The sequence below is a fragment of the Hylobates moloch genome, unplaced genomic scaffold (genome assembly GCF_009828535.3).
Source record: "Hylobates moloch isolate HMO894 unplaced genomic scaffold, HMol_V3 SCAFFOLD_9, whole genome shotgun sequence".
Taxonomy (NCBI): domain Eukaryota; kingdom Metazoa; phylum Chordata; class Mammalia; order Primates; family Hylobatidae; genus Hylobates; species Hylobates moloch.
In genome coordinates, this window is record NW_026652284.1 from 61,411,452 (window position 1) to 61,429,324 (window position 17,873).

General features: G+C 41.1%; 1 protein-coding gene across 3 annotated transcripts in view; it reads right to left on the reverse strand.

The window, feature by feature from the left end:
- The window catches only part of PAG1 (phosphoprotein membrane anchor with glycosphingolipid microdomains 1), a 136,221-nt gene extending 119,763 nt beyond the window's left edge, over positions 1-16,458 (reverse strand). The window contains exon 1 of one of the 3 annotated variants that reach the window (XM_058444620.1): positions 16,338-16,458. The gene's annotated coding sequence lies outside the window, so the exon portion shown is untranslated. Of the gene's footprint in view, positions 1-14,276; positions 14,899-16,337 lie in introns of those variants that run through there. The other 2 variants (XM_032759914.2, XM_058444621.1) reach the window with 2 other exon arrangements.
- Between the last annotated feature and the right edge of the window lie 1,415 nt (positions 16,459-17,873).

Consider the following 17,873-nt stretch of genomic DNA (forward strand, 5'->3'; position numbering starts at 1 on the left):
TAGTGTACTCACGGGGCTGTGAGGTCCAATCTGGGTTTGGACAGAGGACAGAGGACAAAAGAGGAGCCCAGCATTTCAGCATCAAGTCAGCATGCTGCCTATTCTATTCTCACCAAGTATCCTCGTTTTGAGTTCCCAGCATCACTGTCTTGGATTCCAATTCACCCTTTGTGCTGCTACCAGAGTTATCTTCCTGAATATAAACCTGGCCATGCTGCTTCCCGATCCTGAGTACAGGCACCCAACCTCAACTCTCTGCCCTTCTGGCCTCCTTCAACTGCCTGCATATACTCTGTCCAGCATGGTCTCAATTCATGCAAACCCTGGTTGTTTTGGTCACATTTCAGCTTAAATGTCTCTTCCTCAGGGGGACCCTCCCTAGCCTCCCAGTCACTCCTAACGATGTATATATATTTTACTCTCTGCTAAAACCAAACGTCTACTACTGATAATCCCTTGGTTATGTGATTGTCTCTTTCCACTAGGAAGTAAGGGCAGATAGCCTGTTTGCTTCTATATGTACTACCTATCCCTGTGCCTGCTACATACTAGGTACTCAATAAATGTATGCTGCATGCCCCCTTAATTAATTATTGGCCTGCACCACCACCAGCCTTGGCAAGGTTCTCACACTATATGTGTAAAGCTGATAAATACAAAAGCTGCATTTCTTATCATGCAACAGGACAACAGCAGGGTGGTATTTGCTTTGTGCAACATCTGTGCTCAGGGAAAATGAATGAATAAACGGAATTTCTGTAAACGGACTTCATTAAAGAAGGCTGGCATTTAAATAATTCTGATGAAGAAGTTTGTTAAGTGAAGCGTTTTGTCTTAATTTTTTTGTACAACTGGATATTCACGTAAATTTCACATTGGATTTCCTTAAAACAGCTCTGCATCCTTGTTATTAACACCAAAATCACCTCACTTAAATTTTCCTACTTACTAATAAAAATAAAACTACTATATTTGGAAGAAATAATTCCTTAATAATAAAGCAATGAGGTCCAGAGAATATTGTAAGGCACTCATGTTGTAAGTGTTCTCAGCTCCTTTAGAAACTGTAGAGCCGTGGGGCACAGCCAATGGTCCTTGCATATGGCCCTCTGGAAAACGAACATGCATTCTGACCCCAGAAAGTCTAGAGAAGAGACTTCACAAAGATCACTTTATAAAAAAGGCTACCCAAATGAATCTCTGCCCAACTCCTGGAGTTGATAATATATAAAAAGGGATTTTAGAGGCCCATAGATGTATTAAGAATAAAAGAAAACTACGAAAAGATGACAGCTCAATTTTGGTAGTGGCCTCCTCTCTCTAATTCAGCAAAATTATGCTCTACACAATAGTGTTCCAGCAAAGACTCTGCCATCTATCTTTGTTGCCAGTGAAAAGTGAAGTGAACAATCTCTACTTGAGAACTTTAATTGGTTCTGCTGTGTGTGTCCTTTGGACTAGTGAGTTTCAAATGAACTGACAGCAGATGAGCGGGGAGGGCGCATGGCTTTGGTTTACAGAGCCTTACAAAAAAGGAAAAATGGAAATACGAGGTTGCAAAGTAGGATGCCCAGTTAAGAAAGGAAAATCAGGCCCCTGGTAGGCTGCCTCATGATGAGATAAGTACAGGCCTTGCCTGGAATGGTTTCTGGCCTGCTGGGGGCACATGGCTGTCAAGAATTTACTGATGAGAACACAGGCCTACGGGGAAGAAGTCACACCAGCCAGGTGGGCATAGGTGCCACTTAGCAGAACTCATTCCCTTGAGCTGAAGCTGAAAGCAAACAGAGGGATGAGGAAGAGTTGTTTGTTTTTTAGTCTCCTTTCATCCTTTTTCAAAAATCCTTGCTACCCCTTCCACAATTGCTCTCATTACCTACAACGGACAGGTATTACACCCTATGCACCAGTGGTTCTCAGTGCTGGCTGCATCCCCAGGGAAAGCATTTAAGAACTACCAAGTTTGGGGCCCCACCCCCAGGGCACTTTAACCAGAATTACTGGGGGCGGGCCCTGGAAATCAGTTATAGTAAATGTGAAACTTCCCCAGGTGATGTTAATCACAGCCAACATGGAGAACCACCCTCTAAAAACCATCACCAGAGCTGGGGAGGGGTAGGGGTGGAGGATGTCGTTAAATGTGGAAGGGGGTGCAGCAGCAATAAGGTGAGGTTGTCAGCTTCTTAACAACAGGAAATGTAGTAACAAGAAGGAATGTGTGCAAACTCAGGAAGACACTTGGTAAGAGGAGGCAGGTGCGGTACCAAGGCAGGGCAAGTTTAGCTCTTGAAAGCTGGGAGGTAAAAGAGAAAATGACATCTGCAAAGAGGCTGTAAGACTTGTGAGAAAGTTATTGGCAGAGGCTGGAGGAGGAGGTGGGGGTACACCAAGACACCTATGAAAGAAGTCCGTGGGTAGGAAAGGCGAGGTTCGTAATTTCACAACCAAACGGCAATGATTCAATTTCATACTGATGGTTCACCTTCAGACAGAGATTTTGGTGGCACAGTTGAATCAATTAAGAACTTTTTCTTAAAAAAAAGAGGTAATAAACAGTAGTAATGTAGTCCCTGGTACATGCTTCTGAGTGTCTACAAAAGCATCCAGAATTACCACCTCACTCCCATGGGTAGGCCTAAGCATTACATTGCTCTTTGAAAACTTAGTACTGCCTTGATGATGCTCTTGAGTCCTTAGAAGACAACATTCTTGAATGTTCCTATAAATGTTTTATCTGATGCTGGTGCAACACTACACTCCGCTCTTTCCTATAATTTGCAGAAATTGGATCGCCTTGCTTGTAAATGGGTCCCATAATCTATAGTATATTCTGCTTAAGTAATATTGCTATGAGTATGCATTTTATTTGTAAGAAAGCAAACTGTACACACCCATCAAAATATTCATTTACATTCACGATGGGTCTATAGCAACTCAAGAGTGCCACAGGAAACCAGTTAAGACCCACTGGCCTGCAGTTATAGTTTTCTAAGTACCACCACTGGAAATCTGGAAATTAACACAGATGTGAAATTTATAGTTAAAAGACTAATGGGCTTGCTAAGGACCATTAGGCAAATTACATAAGATGATTATGCAAAATTCAATAATTTGCAACAAGTCTTTAATGTCTTGGTTTGGACCGGCGTCCTACTTCTGAGCTGTGGGTCCACTACAGAACCCCGCATAGTTTTCTTCATGTGTTTATCTTTCTTGAACTCTAAATATCTTTCCTTCAAGAACATTTACTCTAGTGGATTCTCCTCCCTGGTTTGACTCTCTTTCTATAGCAGTCTAGTCTCACTGCCCAGGATTTCATGATGGGTGTGAGGGCTACCGAGCATGAGTCTGGGGCTACCTGGGATGGCAGCTGCCATTGCTACCTTTGGATTTTTCTCCATGGTATCTTTTTGACCCAAGAAAACCATGTTATTCTTCTTGGGCCCCGGGGCTGGTGCAGATGAACATGGCTACAATCCAGGCCTTCAGCAGAGAGGTGAACCACAAACCACAGACCTAGCTGGCCATAACACATCTGTACCTGGCCTTCATCCACCAAAAGGGAACAGCTAATTTGGCATTTTGTCAAGTCTGATGGGAAGTTAATGTGAAAAAAAAAGACAAATACATCCATGGCTAAGTTAAATGAAGTGTGTATATGGCAGAGAGGACTGGAGGGTGGGGAGCTAGAAAGAAGATGAAATGCAATAGTTTGAAATGCAATATCCTGGGATACACTGAGGCAGTCTCACAAACCTTTACCCACAATTTTGAAATGCAAACATTTCTGAAAAGAGTTTCTTTGTTGTTTTGCTACGAAATGAATTTGCTCCCCAAACTGACCTGAACTGACATGTGGTTAGTTTTTCTCTAACTAAATGTGAATATTCATCTACTTTGCTACAAAAATTACTGTGTGTTGCCTGGATCCCATGGGGGTATTACATTAATATATAAGGTATGCACTGTATTACCTTTCTAAAAGCTGAATTCTGAAAGACATTTGGCCCCAAAGGGTTTGGCTAAGAAATGGCTGACCAGAATACAGCTCCCAAACAGGCATGTTCTCCAGATTTAATCCTTTTGTAGTTTCCCCACATCTTGCGGGTATTTAACTGACTTCAGCTTTTCAATGATTTCGATAACATTATTTTTGTAGATAGAGTTACAAAAGTAGTAGAGGGGGTGACCACCATTGAAACAGGGACAAAGCTGAAAAACAGGCACACATTCCACTCTTACACACGTGCTTTTCTTCTTTGCTGCATGTTTCACTTTATTAGTCTGAGAGTTCTGATAACCAAGAGTCCCTGAACCTGCACTGTAGCATGTGTATGGTACAGGCAATATAAAAAAATACAAGGTGATGCTGATCTTGAAAAAGAAGATAGAAACTACATTTTTATTGGTAAATATTAATATCTCAAATGAAATGTCCAGAGATTTGCTAAAAGGCAAATATATAAAGGCAGAAAGTGAGACAGAAAAGAAAGTGATAGAAAGATTGGTGGCTTCCTGGGGCTGGCAGCGGGAATGAGAATTAACTGCACACAGGCACAAGGGAGCTCTTTGGGGTGATAGAAAAGTCCTAAAGCTGAATTGTGGTGACAGTTCCCTAGCTCTGTACATTTACTAAAAATCAGTGAATTGTTCAGTTGAAATTGGTGACTTTTATGGCATGTAAACTAGAACTCGATGAAGAGGATGAAAAACTAATTTCCTAAATTCCTGAAGTAACACTTTTTATGTCAACACCTTCCCTTCTTTCCTGACATTTCACAGTAATGCCAGTTGAAATTTAAAAAGACAATAAATGAAACTTACTCCTAATTATCAAGGAAAAATTAGAAATTCTTTATCCATAAATGACTGATACTACATTTAGTCAGAGAACAATCCCTTCCAGATATTCTCTTATATTTAGCAAATGAAATCTAAAGTATTTTTATCTTAACATGCCATGCATACCTCTAATCACAGCATACATCACATCAACCAGTTTGATTTTATTTACTAATCATTTTGGCAAAGAGAGGGTATACCCCTGAGGCAAGAACCATGTCATAGTCTTTATTGTATTCTCAGAGCCTAGTAGGTGTTCAATAAATGATTACATTAAATGCAATGATTTCTTCACCAGAACTATCTATCACTTTTCATTTGCGTAAAAAATATAATACAAATTGAACAGACATCCCCTACCTTCTAAATCAGGGTTTCTCAAGCTTAGCACTCTAGACATTTTGGGGTAGAAAATTCTTCCCTGGGGAGGGCTATTTTGTGCATTGTGGAATGTATAGCAGCATCCCTGGCCTCTACCCACCAATTGCCAGTAGCATCCCCGTCCCCAGCTGTGCCAACCAAAAATGTCTTCAGACATTGCCAAATGTCCTCGGGGTGGGGGGGCGTGGTTAAGAACCACAGTTCTAGACAGAAAAAGTTTAAGATGGATCAAACCAAACCGATGGCAGATGCATTTCAACAATGCCTTTCATGCTATGGCTTCTGAAGCTAACGAGAACATCAAGAAAGAAAAAGCATATGACTAGCAAATGATGATTCTCTGACCACAGGCCTTAGCATATTACAGGGAGAGAAAAGGAGAGAAATTCTTTTCATTCTCCATGTAACTGTGGAGATGCAAAAGGCTAATTTTAATATAAGGCTGACAGTTTTTAGGAAATGTGGAGCTGTGGAAATACATAAGAGAAGTGTCCAAATGCCAAATAGCCTGTGGCTATAAAACAGTCTGAAAGAAGCATGCTTGTTGCCAGCGCTGTGCTGTTTATTACGAATTGTATCTAGGAGAACAATTTTGAAAATGCTATTGAATATTTATTAAAAGGAAAGATCTATAATTCAGGTTGTGACATGCCACTATTAGCAAATAACTCAGCCAGTCGGAAAGGTTAAGAATGGTGGTAGCGAAGCCATTAAATTAAGTGTAAGTTTAGTACATCAGTGTTATTTTATTTTTCTCAATGACCACAGTATTTAGCAATCCTCTTCCAAATATCTCAGCCCAAAGACTAAAATGCTGTTATCCATATTGTATCCTTTTAATAAGACTCCAAATGTTTTGGTTTCAATTCTACCTTGGACATACTGAGCATTTCATACTAAAGTTCAAGATGTACATTTTGGGCAAAGTGACCACTACATAATAAAGCAAAAGAAAAATATTCCTAACACTAAATATGTACAAATATTTATCAGGATTTATGATCAATATTTTAAAGCATCTTTATTTCTTATTTAGCAAAACAAAGGAGTGGACTTCTAACCTCAACACCAACAATTTAGGTAATACAATGACACCATTCTAGTTTTCAGCCATGTCTATATTTCTGATCAATCTGTTCATATAAGAGAAAACTACCACAGACAGTTACGTGTTAATTCCTAACACTTAAAAAGGAAGCATATCTTTTCCAATTCTATTGGTAAAAATATTTATATTTTGCTCTGTGCGACTACTGGTAAACATAAACAGGTTTTGGACTCTTTAGTATTAAGCATGTAATTCCTAAATCCACTAAGAGAAAGAACATACACGATGTGCGAAAGCACTCCATTCAATCAAGCTCTAACTGTACACATAATTATGGTATTCAAATTAGATTACTAATTTAGACATGTTCTATCATGTCAAGTATACACTAACATAAAAATGTCTGAATAAAATTCAATAAGAATAAGAAAAATGAGGTAAAGAAAAATTACTCTTTTTAGAAAATGAAAACTCCTAGTACATAACATTAAAATATATACATATAGAAAGATGAGTAGGAAATGCAGTTTAATTGTTCATCTTGGTAGTGAATAATAAATACAGTAGTGTCAAATCACCTGAACAGAACACTAACTCTAGGCCCTGGATTATCATATTTGCATTTGGATGAAATTGGGACACATGAGGCATGAAATGACCAAATTAATCTTCATTTTACCTCATTTGAGTTTCCTCACATATTATTATAAAGTGCAATAAAAATCAAATATAAAATACCATATTACTTTGTATTATTATTTAAATTTTCATATGCCTATATTGTAATTTTTCAACTACATTGGACTAAGGCTACTACTGCACCATGTGTAGGGATAATTCAGAACTAAGATAGCTGCCTAACGTTTTTTAAAACTTTTTAAAATTTATAAATGTATTGTTAGTTTAAAAAATCAGCACCAATAACAAAAGAGCAATCCACCAAATGTCACAAAGGCTTAAACCCCTTTGGATTCAACTTTTCCTACCGAAGCTAAAATGTAAAATAGTCACCATGAAGCTTGAAATTGAGATTTAGGGATAAGCATTAGCACCAGCATTTTGCTACTTGCTAGAAATTGCTTTTATCTGGAAATTGCAATTTAGTAAGCCTCCTAGATATTTTTTGTGAAAGAAAAAAATGCAGTATCATAAAGTTTTTCCAACAGCCATAACATTCTATGTACTTTTCATGATTCTAATATTACTGTGTATTAATAGCTAATATCTGCTTCAATAGTAGCAAAATTAGGTAAATAAAAAATTTAGACTATCAGGAGGCAAAATACAAGTTGTAACATTAAACTAAATCCCTTAGATTCATCCTACATCATTTTACATTGCTTGCAGAAGACAAATGCTTTAACACTTTGGCATTAAATGAGTAACATAATAGCTGCTTTGGCAAGACAAAGCAAGCAATATCATTTAATGTATCTGGAGAATTCAAAAATATTACAAAAGGAAAACCAATAGTTTTAAAATTAATTAGGCTACATTTTAGTTTTTATACATGCACACACAGGTACGTCTACACACAGAACGCCTCTTACAGACAACAGCCATTGCAATTGCTGAAAAATAGATTCCCATTGTATCACAAATAAGTTTAACTACAATAATTTTATAAGTTAAAATATTGAATCCTTATATTTATACTCAGATTCTTTTTTAGTGCTCTTGAGATAATAAATGCAAAACATGTTCATTTTGTGAAAAAAAAAACAAACAAAAAAACCAGATTTTTTCCCCAATCTAACTTAATCACATATTTGCATAAATAACCTGTGGCCCATCAAATATAGAAATTGTAGCTGATACAGTTTCTACTATTGGTGCTTTGAGCAGACTAATAAAGAAAATCTCTTAAACATAACACCCCCTAATTCTTCTTTAGTAGCTATTCACAAAGATACAGCAACATGATGGAGCGGTATGAACCCAGGACACCTCATTTTGGATCCTAGAAGCTCTACCACTTACTAGCTGTGTTATCTCCACCCACCCATCTGAACCCTGTATCTCAGTTTCCTCATCTGTATAACGGGAGTGATTCTACCTTTAGGTCAAAATTAAAGGACAAACGTTTGAGGACTGAAAGGCATAATATTTAACTAAAACATATGGTAATTATTTCCATCATCTCCAAATACTCCAGTTAGTCTATAATATAATGTGTCCTGTTTCTATAAGACAAGTGAAAATTACAGGATATTTCACTCAGCATACATCAAATAATCCAGTGAGCCGAAAGTCTCGTTAATAATTATATAAGCATTGGCTCAAAGGTTATAACATTATGGCCATGATAAAAGCTTTGTTTTTATAATCTGTCAAATAATGGGTCATTTATCACCTTCTCTTCCAGTGTGTTTATTTTGTGGATAAAATGAGATATGCCCGCTATGGGGAACTGAGGCACTTCATGCACCAACAAAGTGATTCTTTCATTCTTTCCATTCTCCCAAGAAGCCTGTGTCCTGCTGTCAACGAAGGAGAAAAACAAATGGAAAAGAAAAATAAGAAATCATAATTCTATAAGCTTCTTGAGATCCAGAAAAAAATAAGAAATGAAAATTCCATACACTTCTTGAGATCAAAATTCACGCTTTGTTATTTTATTTCTTCCCCCCATCCCCTTTCCCACCCACCTTCCACATGGTAGGTCTTAATATTTGTTGACCAGAACTGGAAACTCTAGGAGAAAAAGCCACCATTATCTGTGTAGATGGAAGCAAGTTAACAGTCAGACCTGTCCCTTTGCTCTCTTTTTATTTCAATTTCATTTCTTTTGTCACTCGGTTCGCATTCAATCAAGCACCTCATTCTGCTTTGCCTCTGGCTTCTGCCACTTTGTGTCCAAGCACTTGTCAAAAACTTCTCTCGCTTAATCTTACTATGCCATCTCTTTTTCTTCTGACAGCCACCTTGGCCTTCATCTTTTTTTTTTTTTTTTTTTTTTTTTTTTCAGTCCACACATTCTCACAGGCAGATCACAACCTCGACAACAATTTCAAATACACGGAAGACTTGCAAACCTGCATTTCCAGTTCAGCCTCCGTTTTGAACTCCAGAACCACAGGCTGTACAACTGCCAATTGCATCTCAGGTCCCGAATGTCCCTCTGGTGCCTCACGGTGCATAAATCCACAACCTGTCATCTTCTCCTGCAAACTGCTCCATCCTCTGTATTCATTAGCATCTCCAATGGCAGCCTTGTCGATTCAATTACCCAAGCCAGACACCTGGGAGTCATCCTTAAATTCACCATCCTCTCCTTGCTTCTCCCCTTAATGTCCTCACGCTTATCAGTGGGAGTTTAGACCTTAAATCCACACCAGTATTCAAAAGCTTTTTTTGCAAGCTTACCTTGTCTGTCCCTTACCCCATCCATTCTGTGTAATACACCCAGAGTGATCATTCTAAAAAAGTACTTAAATTCATCTACAAAACTAAATATGGCCCACAAGACTCTCCAAAAGTGACTCCAGCCTCTGCTCTCCATCTCCAGTCTCATTCCCCATCCTCAATGCGCACCAGCCACATGGAATGACCAGCTGTTCCACAACCCGCCTCTCTGGTACCTTTGTTTCACCATATTCCCTGTTCCCTCTCTCAGAATAATTTCTCCCTGCCCACTCCCACCCTCAGCCTCCTGGTACCCTCCTACTGGCTCTTCCAGACTCGATCAAGCCCAGCTGCGTTAGGAAAAGTTATCCCCTTGGAGTCAGGCACCCCTGACAGAGCCCAGCATCCTTTAAGCACTGGTTCCAACTGCTGCTCAGTGTCTCCTTCCCTCATGAATCTGAGATTCTTGAGGGCAGAGAGAGGGATTTTCTGGTATTTGAGGTCTTATCATCTAACAACGTGCCTGGTATCATATTAATATATATCTGGTGAATGTATAAATGAATAAATACCACCCTTGTGATATTTAGTGACCCTTCAGTCACTAAAATTGACTGAAAACACAGACAAGCTGCTAGTGATTGATTACACGTGAATTAGAGGCTCACAGCCCTCCTTAGAAGGTGCCAGGAAAAAATTAATAAGGCCACTCTGGTTGCAATTCCCAACTGCTGAATGCAGAAGGTGTGGTGTTCTTGTGTATAGCTATATTAGGGACTGGCTATTTTTAATACAAAGAAAAAAATTATTGTGTTATGTGTTTTTTCCTTTGACTTAGAACATGAGCTCCCACAACACTTAAGTTTCCCAAAAGTTTCATCATGTTCCACCACAATGGGCATGATGAAGGAATGGGTATGGTTTGGGGCGAAAGGATGGCGTGGGGGAAGCAACTTTAATAGTAATGATGGAGTCACGAATACAGTGAGACGAGATGCCTGAGAACTTATCTGATCACCTTTCATTCCTCAGAGAAGAAATTCACATAAAAGCTTACATATGCAACCCTGGGGCTCTCTCAACACAAAGATGGCAGATGACAGTAATGCTGATTTAGTCACACCTTTTGGTACTTGTAGAAAATCAAGAGAACCTGATTACTTGCAAATGAATACATGATACGGTACCTAGGGATTGGGTCAGCTGGACATCTGTGAAATGGGAGAGGGAAGTACAAAGCTGTTAGCGACCAATTTTATTTTTATTTGTTTATTCTGAGACAAAGTCTCACTCTGTTGCCCAGGCCGGAGTGCAGCGGTATGATCTTCTCGGCTCACTTCAACCTTTGCCTCCGGGGTTCAGGTGATTCTCCTGCCTCACCCTTCCAAGTGGCTTGGATTACTGGTGCACACCACCATGCCCAGCTAATTTTTGTATTTTTAGTAGAGACCGGATTTCACCATGTTGGCCAGGCTGGTCTCAAACTCCTGACCTCAAGTGATCCACCCTCCTCAGCCTCCCAAAGTGCTGAGATTACAGGCATGAGTCACCGCGCCTGGCCTAGTGACCAATCTTAAAACTACTTCTTCTTCCGTAATTTTTTTTTTTTACTTGCTTACTCCATAAGGTTCACAGGATTTCAGGAGCGCTGCATTTCTAGCAGATGCCCCCAGTCAGGCCAATTTCCCTGTCCTCTACAATAAACAGCCTACATTTAGGAGACTAAATTTTTAAAACGTTTTTAATCACTTCTCAGGTTAAAAAAATCATACAGTCCTATAACGTCAAGGATGGGGGCAAATGAGAGAACAACAGGATATGCCAAAATATTATAATCATAATAGTTCCTTTATAATTCAAACTCCAGGGGATGATATGAATTAACTTATTGAACAAATATTGGCGCCAGTATGAAATCGAGAAAAAATAGAGGGAGCAGGGCTCAGGAGAAGGGTTTTGAAAATATTACAAGATGGTTTTAAAATTGTCCTTTTACCCTCCATTTTGACTGGAGTTAGAAAGGCTATGATACAGACATGGAAGATTTGATGCAATGTTCTTACTATAAGGTAACACTTAAAGCCTTACTGGTTAGACATAAGCGTTCATTTCCTTTGAAAACCATAGTCTCATGGGATGACAGATGACACTGCTGTAGCAATGTGGTTCTCCCATGACAGTTCACTGCTGATACTTTTTTAGATTTAAATAAACTTATTTAAAAAAAAATCACCCAAGAAAATCTCAGGTCTCCACACTTCTCCTTTTTTTAATGAGAATGATGCAAGTATGTGACACTAAACACAGATAAAGTTAACATGCCTCCCCACTGTGCTCTACTACCAGCTGAAGGCTTTACGCTTCCTATTTCACAAAGCAGACATGTGGTTTTCTTTTTTGAGCTCATTGCATAAACTAAGCCTAAGCTCTTCTTCTACAAAGATAATGGAGATGATATTTCCTGTGCTGTCAATTCCTGCTCCTGGCAGTGGCTAAGAAGGTAGGCATGTGTCTTCCCCCCATTCCTTCACCTGGGGACCAAGCAAGATAGTATAGGATTCTTTTGAAAAGCATAACATAGTCCATCTATATTATGTAATATATAAATCCATGCAATAGAGTTTAGCTATCACAAAGGCTCAAAAATCAGAGGCAGCAGAATGTTCTATAAGTATCACGGGCCTCGTTGCACAGTTCTGGGCTCCACTCTTTACTCTGAAGCTCACTAGTGTGACCTTCGACAAGTGCCTGACTTTTCTAGGCCTCAGTTGTCACTTCCGCAAAAGAGGATAATAAAGTACTACCACACGAGGTCATAGTGAGGATGAAGGGAAGTTCTTAACATGGCAGCCAATGCACAGTAAGTGCTCCCTTTAAGCTATTCATTCCAATTCTTATCCAGAAAGATAACCAGTAAGGACTAGAAATGTGGTCATATAAATTATGTACAGAGCTGTCTTCCCCTCATACTTACCCCTGCCCTTGAACTCAGCAATGAGCGAGCCCTCAGGGGCTGTCTCTGCGGGGCTGCATATGAACTGCTTGTGTGTATAACTTGTATAACCTCCCAACATGCCTCTCACAATGCATGAGGCAGGAGCTCTGGAACTATCAGCTCCCAACTCCTCAAGCCCAAAGTGAAGAAAATTCACAACAGTACATATGACTGTCAATGATCTTCATTCATTTATATCCATATTAAAATTAGTTTGCATTTCTTTTACATGTATCTTCTGATGGATGTCAGAAGAAAATTATTCAGAGATTTAAAAGTGACACAGATAAGCCACTAAATAGATAACAGATAACACAGATGAGAAATGAAACAACTATATGTATATTCTGAGGAGTTAGTTAATAATAAATCACGAATCTCATTCAAGTCACAAAAGTGATCAGGGGAGACTTTTACTATAGAATAACCCAGAGCAGGGGAACACTTGAAATTAACTATTAAGTAAGCAAAAGGGAATATCTGTTCTCTGAAAAGAAGGGTTAAGTTGAAACAGACGATAATTCAGGGAGATGTGAGATGACTCGGTCGATGGCAGGGGCTCTTTTGGGCACTTTGCAACTATGGTATTGTGTCCCCAGGCACATGAAGGCAGCCTACAGGAAGAGTAGAACTCTTGAAGAGTTTTGATTTTTTTTTTTTTAAAGCCAACTTTGAGCATTTGTATTGAAGCACCATTCAGTGTTAGCATATATTAGCTAAGAGGTTTCATTAAACATTAAATGTCTGTGATTTAAATTAAATCAGACTGTGAGCAGTCTGTGGTCTATGTGCCCTATATAGCAATTAGATTTTAATCTCTAGAAACAAGACTTACAAAAGGCAAGAACACTATCTAGTATTTGGGTGATAACCTAACACAGCCACAAAAATACCATGACCTCTCAATCATTCCCCACCTCTGGAACCCAGCTGAGAAGTCGAACAAGCTACGGATACCTTAAAGGAAGTACTGCTGACACAGCACCCCGGAATCTGCTTCCCATTACATGGGGTACTAAGGCTTGAAAGAAGCATGCTTATTTAATGGTAAGTATAAATTATTTCTATTTCTGAACATGCAGTTTAATATGAGGCAAAGTGCAAGGCCGCTCTCTGCCCAAGGGAGTTCTCCGGCTGGGACTGAACACATATCCAGGGATGACGCTGTTTGTGTACCGGTGCCGTGGTGTTTTCCTTGACTGTGTAAATTGCTGCAGCTACACGTGCAGGCAGGAAACCAAACGAAGAACACCACTCTCCAGTGTAAACTCTAACATCACACCAATTTTTTTTTTTGACTCTCTGAATGCATGAATAGAAAAATAATAAAGCAACAGAATCCACTTCAAATTGAAAGACCTGGCACCTCTACCACACACTAGGAGGTATGGAAGCATGGGCAAGTTATTTAACAATAATTATGATCATTTCTGTTGTGGGTGCTGTTAAGCACTTGGCATACTTTAATCCTTAAGCTTAGATTTCTTCATGTATACATTGAGGATAATAATGCATCTACTTCATTTGCAAGTTGAGGCAGCAGGGTCAAAAAGAACACAGTTTCAACACAGACAGACGTGGGTTAAATGCCAGCTCCAATTTCTACTATTTGATCTCACTGAGCTTACATTTTCTCATCTCTAAAGTAGAGATGAAGTCACTTACCTCAAAGGACTGTGGTGGTAATTGAGCAAGACAGTGTTAAATAGCAGTTGATGTCTGTATCACTAGACAGTGCACAACAAATGTTTATACCTTCTCTCCTATTATACACATGAACTGCTTCTGTTAACATTCATCAGCAGCAATTCAATGTCCATAGAGTCCAAAGATGCATTTCCTTTCATAACAATGAAAATTTTTCCCAGAACAAGCTTAATATGCCAGATACTGGCCCAACAGCTGTAGGTCTATGAACTCATTTAATCCTCACTACTGTTCAGTGGGGTAGGTACTACTACTGTCATCCCCATTGCACAGATGAAGACACTGAGGCATAGACTTTGGGTAACTTGCCTAGATTCAAACAGACGGTACCAGAGCTGGCAGCCTGGCTCCATAGTCTGTCCTCCTAACCAGGCTACAATAGTGCTTACTGGGTCAATCTGTTTGAGATTCCATGCTTGGATGTAATCTCTTCTAGAGATAAGCACTGGATGCTCTCACAAACCGCAATGTGTTGATGTGACTAACTTTTCAACTTCTGAAATAACATTTGTGTATTTTCTTAGTATTCCTAAAAAAAACCCCTTTACATTTTAAATAAGGTGCCTATAACTAGTTCATCTTGTTCTGCATGTTGAAATACCATAAATAAATGCACTTCTCTCTTCAAAGATTATGTAAATAAATCTTACTCTAAAACATACCCCTGAGCTTTGGTTTAAACAGTAATTTCAAGTCCAAATTAAACATTTATGTATGTGTTATATATTTAGCAGGAAAGTCTTGATACGACCTATTTTGTTAAACTAATGACATCTATACCCAATACTCCAGATATTCCTCTTATTTATAATATTCGCTGTGTAACAGTCACACAGCAGCACTGCATGGTATTTCAAAGTACTATTCCTTTTACAAGTTTAATCAACTCAGGTATTAAACATCAATGATGACAATCCATAGCTCTGCTTAAAAGGAATCTCTTGGGGACAGCTGAGAAAGAAAGGTTAAAGATTTCTATTCTTCAAAGTAGGTCACTGCAGCTACCTATAAATCATGCTCTTTGTTTATTAAGATAATTAGGCCCATCAATACACTTAACTTTTAGACTCAACAATTGTCTGGCATGAACAATTTCCACTTTTTCTAAAACAAAGGGGATGTGTTCAAAAAGCGGTCCTCTGCATGCTCTCTGCACAATGCATGCTATTTTAAAACATGATTTATGGGTCTAATTCCTGGAGCTGCCTTGAAAAATATACTGGGTTGTTCCTCCCATGCTCCCTATTAGGAGAAGACACTCCAATGTGAAGAGTGTACTCTGTTTCAGACTTCAGGCCGCTATATCATGTCAGCATTTTCATTAAATACTGTTCAAGCTGGACTTTAAACAAATGGAATGGAGAGCCACAGCTGCAGCCACTGCAGAGACAAAGTTATCCAGCCGGGAGGCTTACATAAGAGGTGCAGGACAATCAGGGTGAAATCCAAGTGTCATTATCTGAATCCTATTTCTTGAGACTTGCCTACATTCTTAAAGTGTATGAAATCACATGCCCAGAGCTCGTTTTATTTGCCTTAGGGCACAAAACACGGGGTCGACATATAAGTTGTTTTTTCCCTAAAGGACTAGGCTCCAATTATGAAAAGGTTGGCAACTTCTGCCTAGGGGAAGAGTAAAGCGGGATGCGCGGGAAGCCTGCAGGCCTGAAAGAAATGGCTCGCCCAAAGATCCATCGCAGTGCTGGCCACACTCCCCAGAGGACTTAGGATGGAGGTGACAAGACCCTGCCCAGCCCCTTCACTCCAACGCACACACAGAGTCAAGGAGCTTGGAATGAATAATTAGCACGCAGCAGTCGAAATGCCCTAGGAGCACCTGTCCTCTCCCAGCATATTTCCAACCGGCACATTCGTGAGATGCTGGGGTCAGCCAGCCCTGGACTCCAGACCTTCCATCTGCCTTGTCCCCTTCTTAGCACCCCGCACTCCCTCCTCGAGCTGGAACTCCGCTAACAAGAGGTGCCACCCTCGGCTTCCCACAAGAAGATAAAAACGCACCTCTCCTTCCCACGGCTCCCTCCAACTTCAGAAACTACAGTCAACTTACTGGGGCTCAGGAGGCAGGGAGTCTTCCTGGCGGACGGCGCTCGGAGGCCCCCTCTGCAAACTCCGGCGCTCAGCGCCGCCGCCCCGGCACAGCCCGGCAGCAGCGGCAAGTGCAGGACCAGGCGCCGCCGCTCTGCACCAGTCGCCTTGGCTCAGCTGTGCCGGGCGCCGGGCATTCGCCAGGGCACACGACTCAGCGAGGCGGCGGCGGGGACTGAGGCTACTGCACCCGGCCACACGGACCCCAGCGCTGCAGCTGCCTCCAGCCCCGGAGCGCGGGGTGTCGTGTCTCTGGCTCCGAGGGAATCACGGCTCAATTAGAGACCCTGCAGGGGAAAAACCGATGCGCTGCCGCAGGCAGAGCCGCCAGCCTGCCCCCAGTCGGCTGGTCACATAGCGGGCGCGCAGACGGACAAGCGAGCGGGAGGGTACCGCAGCCCGCACTCGCCGCTGCGCCGCGGAGAATGACAGGCGCCGAGGCGGAGCAGCCGCGCGGGGAGCGGGGCGCGAGTGCGCATGATCCTGGCCGCTGCGGCACGTCACGGGGGAGGAGGGGCGGGCCGCGGGGCGTGAGCGGACGAGCCGGGCGGGGCCGGGCTGGGGGTGCAAGCGGGTGAGGACCGGCGCGGCGCCCGGCTTGCTCGCGGGAAGATGCGGGAAGTCTTCCCTGCCCTGGTTTTATGAACCCAAAGCTCTGTGGTTGAACTTGTCCCTGGAGCCCATTGTCCCTTAAACAGCACCTTTAAGCGGTCCTTAAGGTCCCTGGGAAGCCCACAAAAGCCAATTTAACTCAGGTTACAGCTTAACCGTAAAGGGTTGCCATTTGGGGGACAATGATCTTCTATCGTGGCTGTGCATTAAAATAACTTGGGGAGCTTGTAAGAACCCTTTGCCCGGGACGCATCCCAGAGCAAGTACAGAACAAAGTCTGGGTGGGGCCCAGGAATCAGTAGGCATCTAAAGATACCAGGGTACAGCAGTGCTTCTCAAACCCTCAGTGTGTGACAGAATCTCCTGCGGATTGTGTTGAGATGCAAGATTCCGATTCAGTAGGCCTGGGATAATGAGGGAGACATCTTTTCTAACAAGCTCTCAGAGGATGCCAATACTGCAGGTCCAGACCCCCATCCTTGCTACTTAACATGTGGTCTAGAGCCTGGAACAGAGCTTCTGAAACAGTTGTTCTGTCTGACAGTCATCCGAGGGGCTTATAAAAAATGCAGAGCAAATGCTCAGGCCGTACCCCCAGTAATAGTGGTTCTGGCTCAGCCCCTGGGCAAAGGTGGGCTTCTAGAATTCCATTTGGCATCAACACTCTAAATAAATCTGATAGGGGTTTTGTTTGGGCCAAACTTCAAGTTTACACTAGTAACCTGGAATTGGGAATAAACTTTTGCACTTACAAGGAGACAAGACAAGTCTAGAACTCAGGACATCTGACTTTGAGTCAGGGGTTCTAAACCAACGGGTGCTTTATCTGACTAGTCC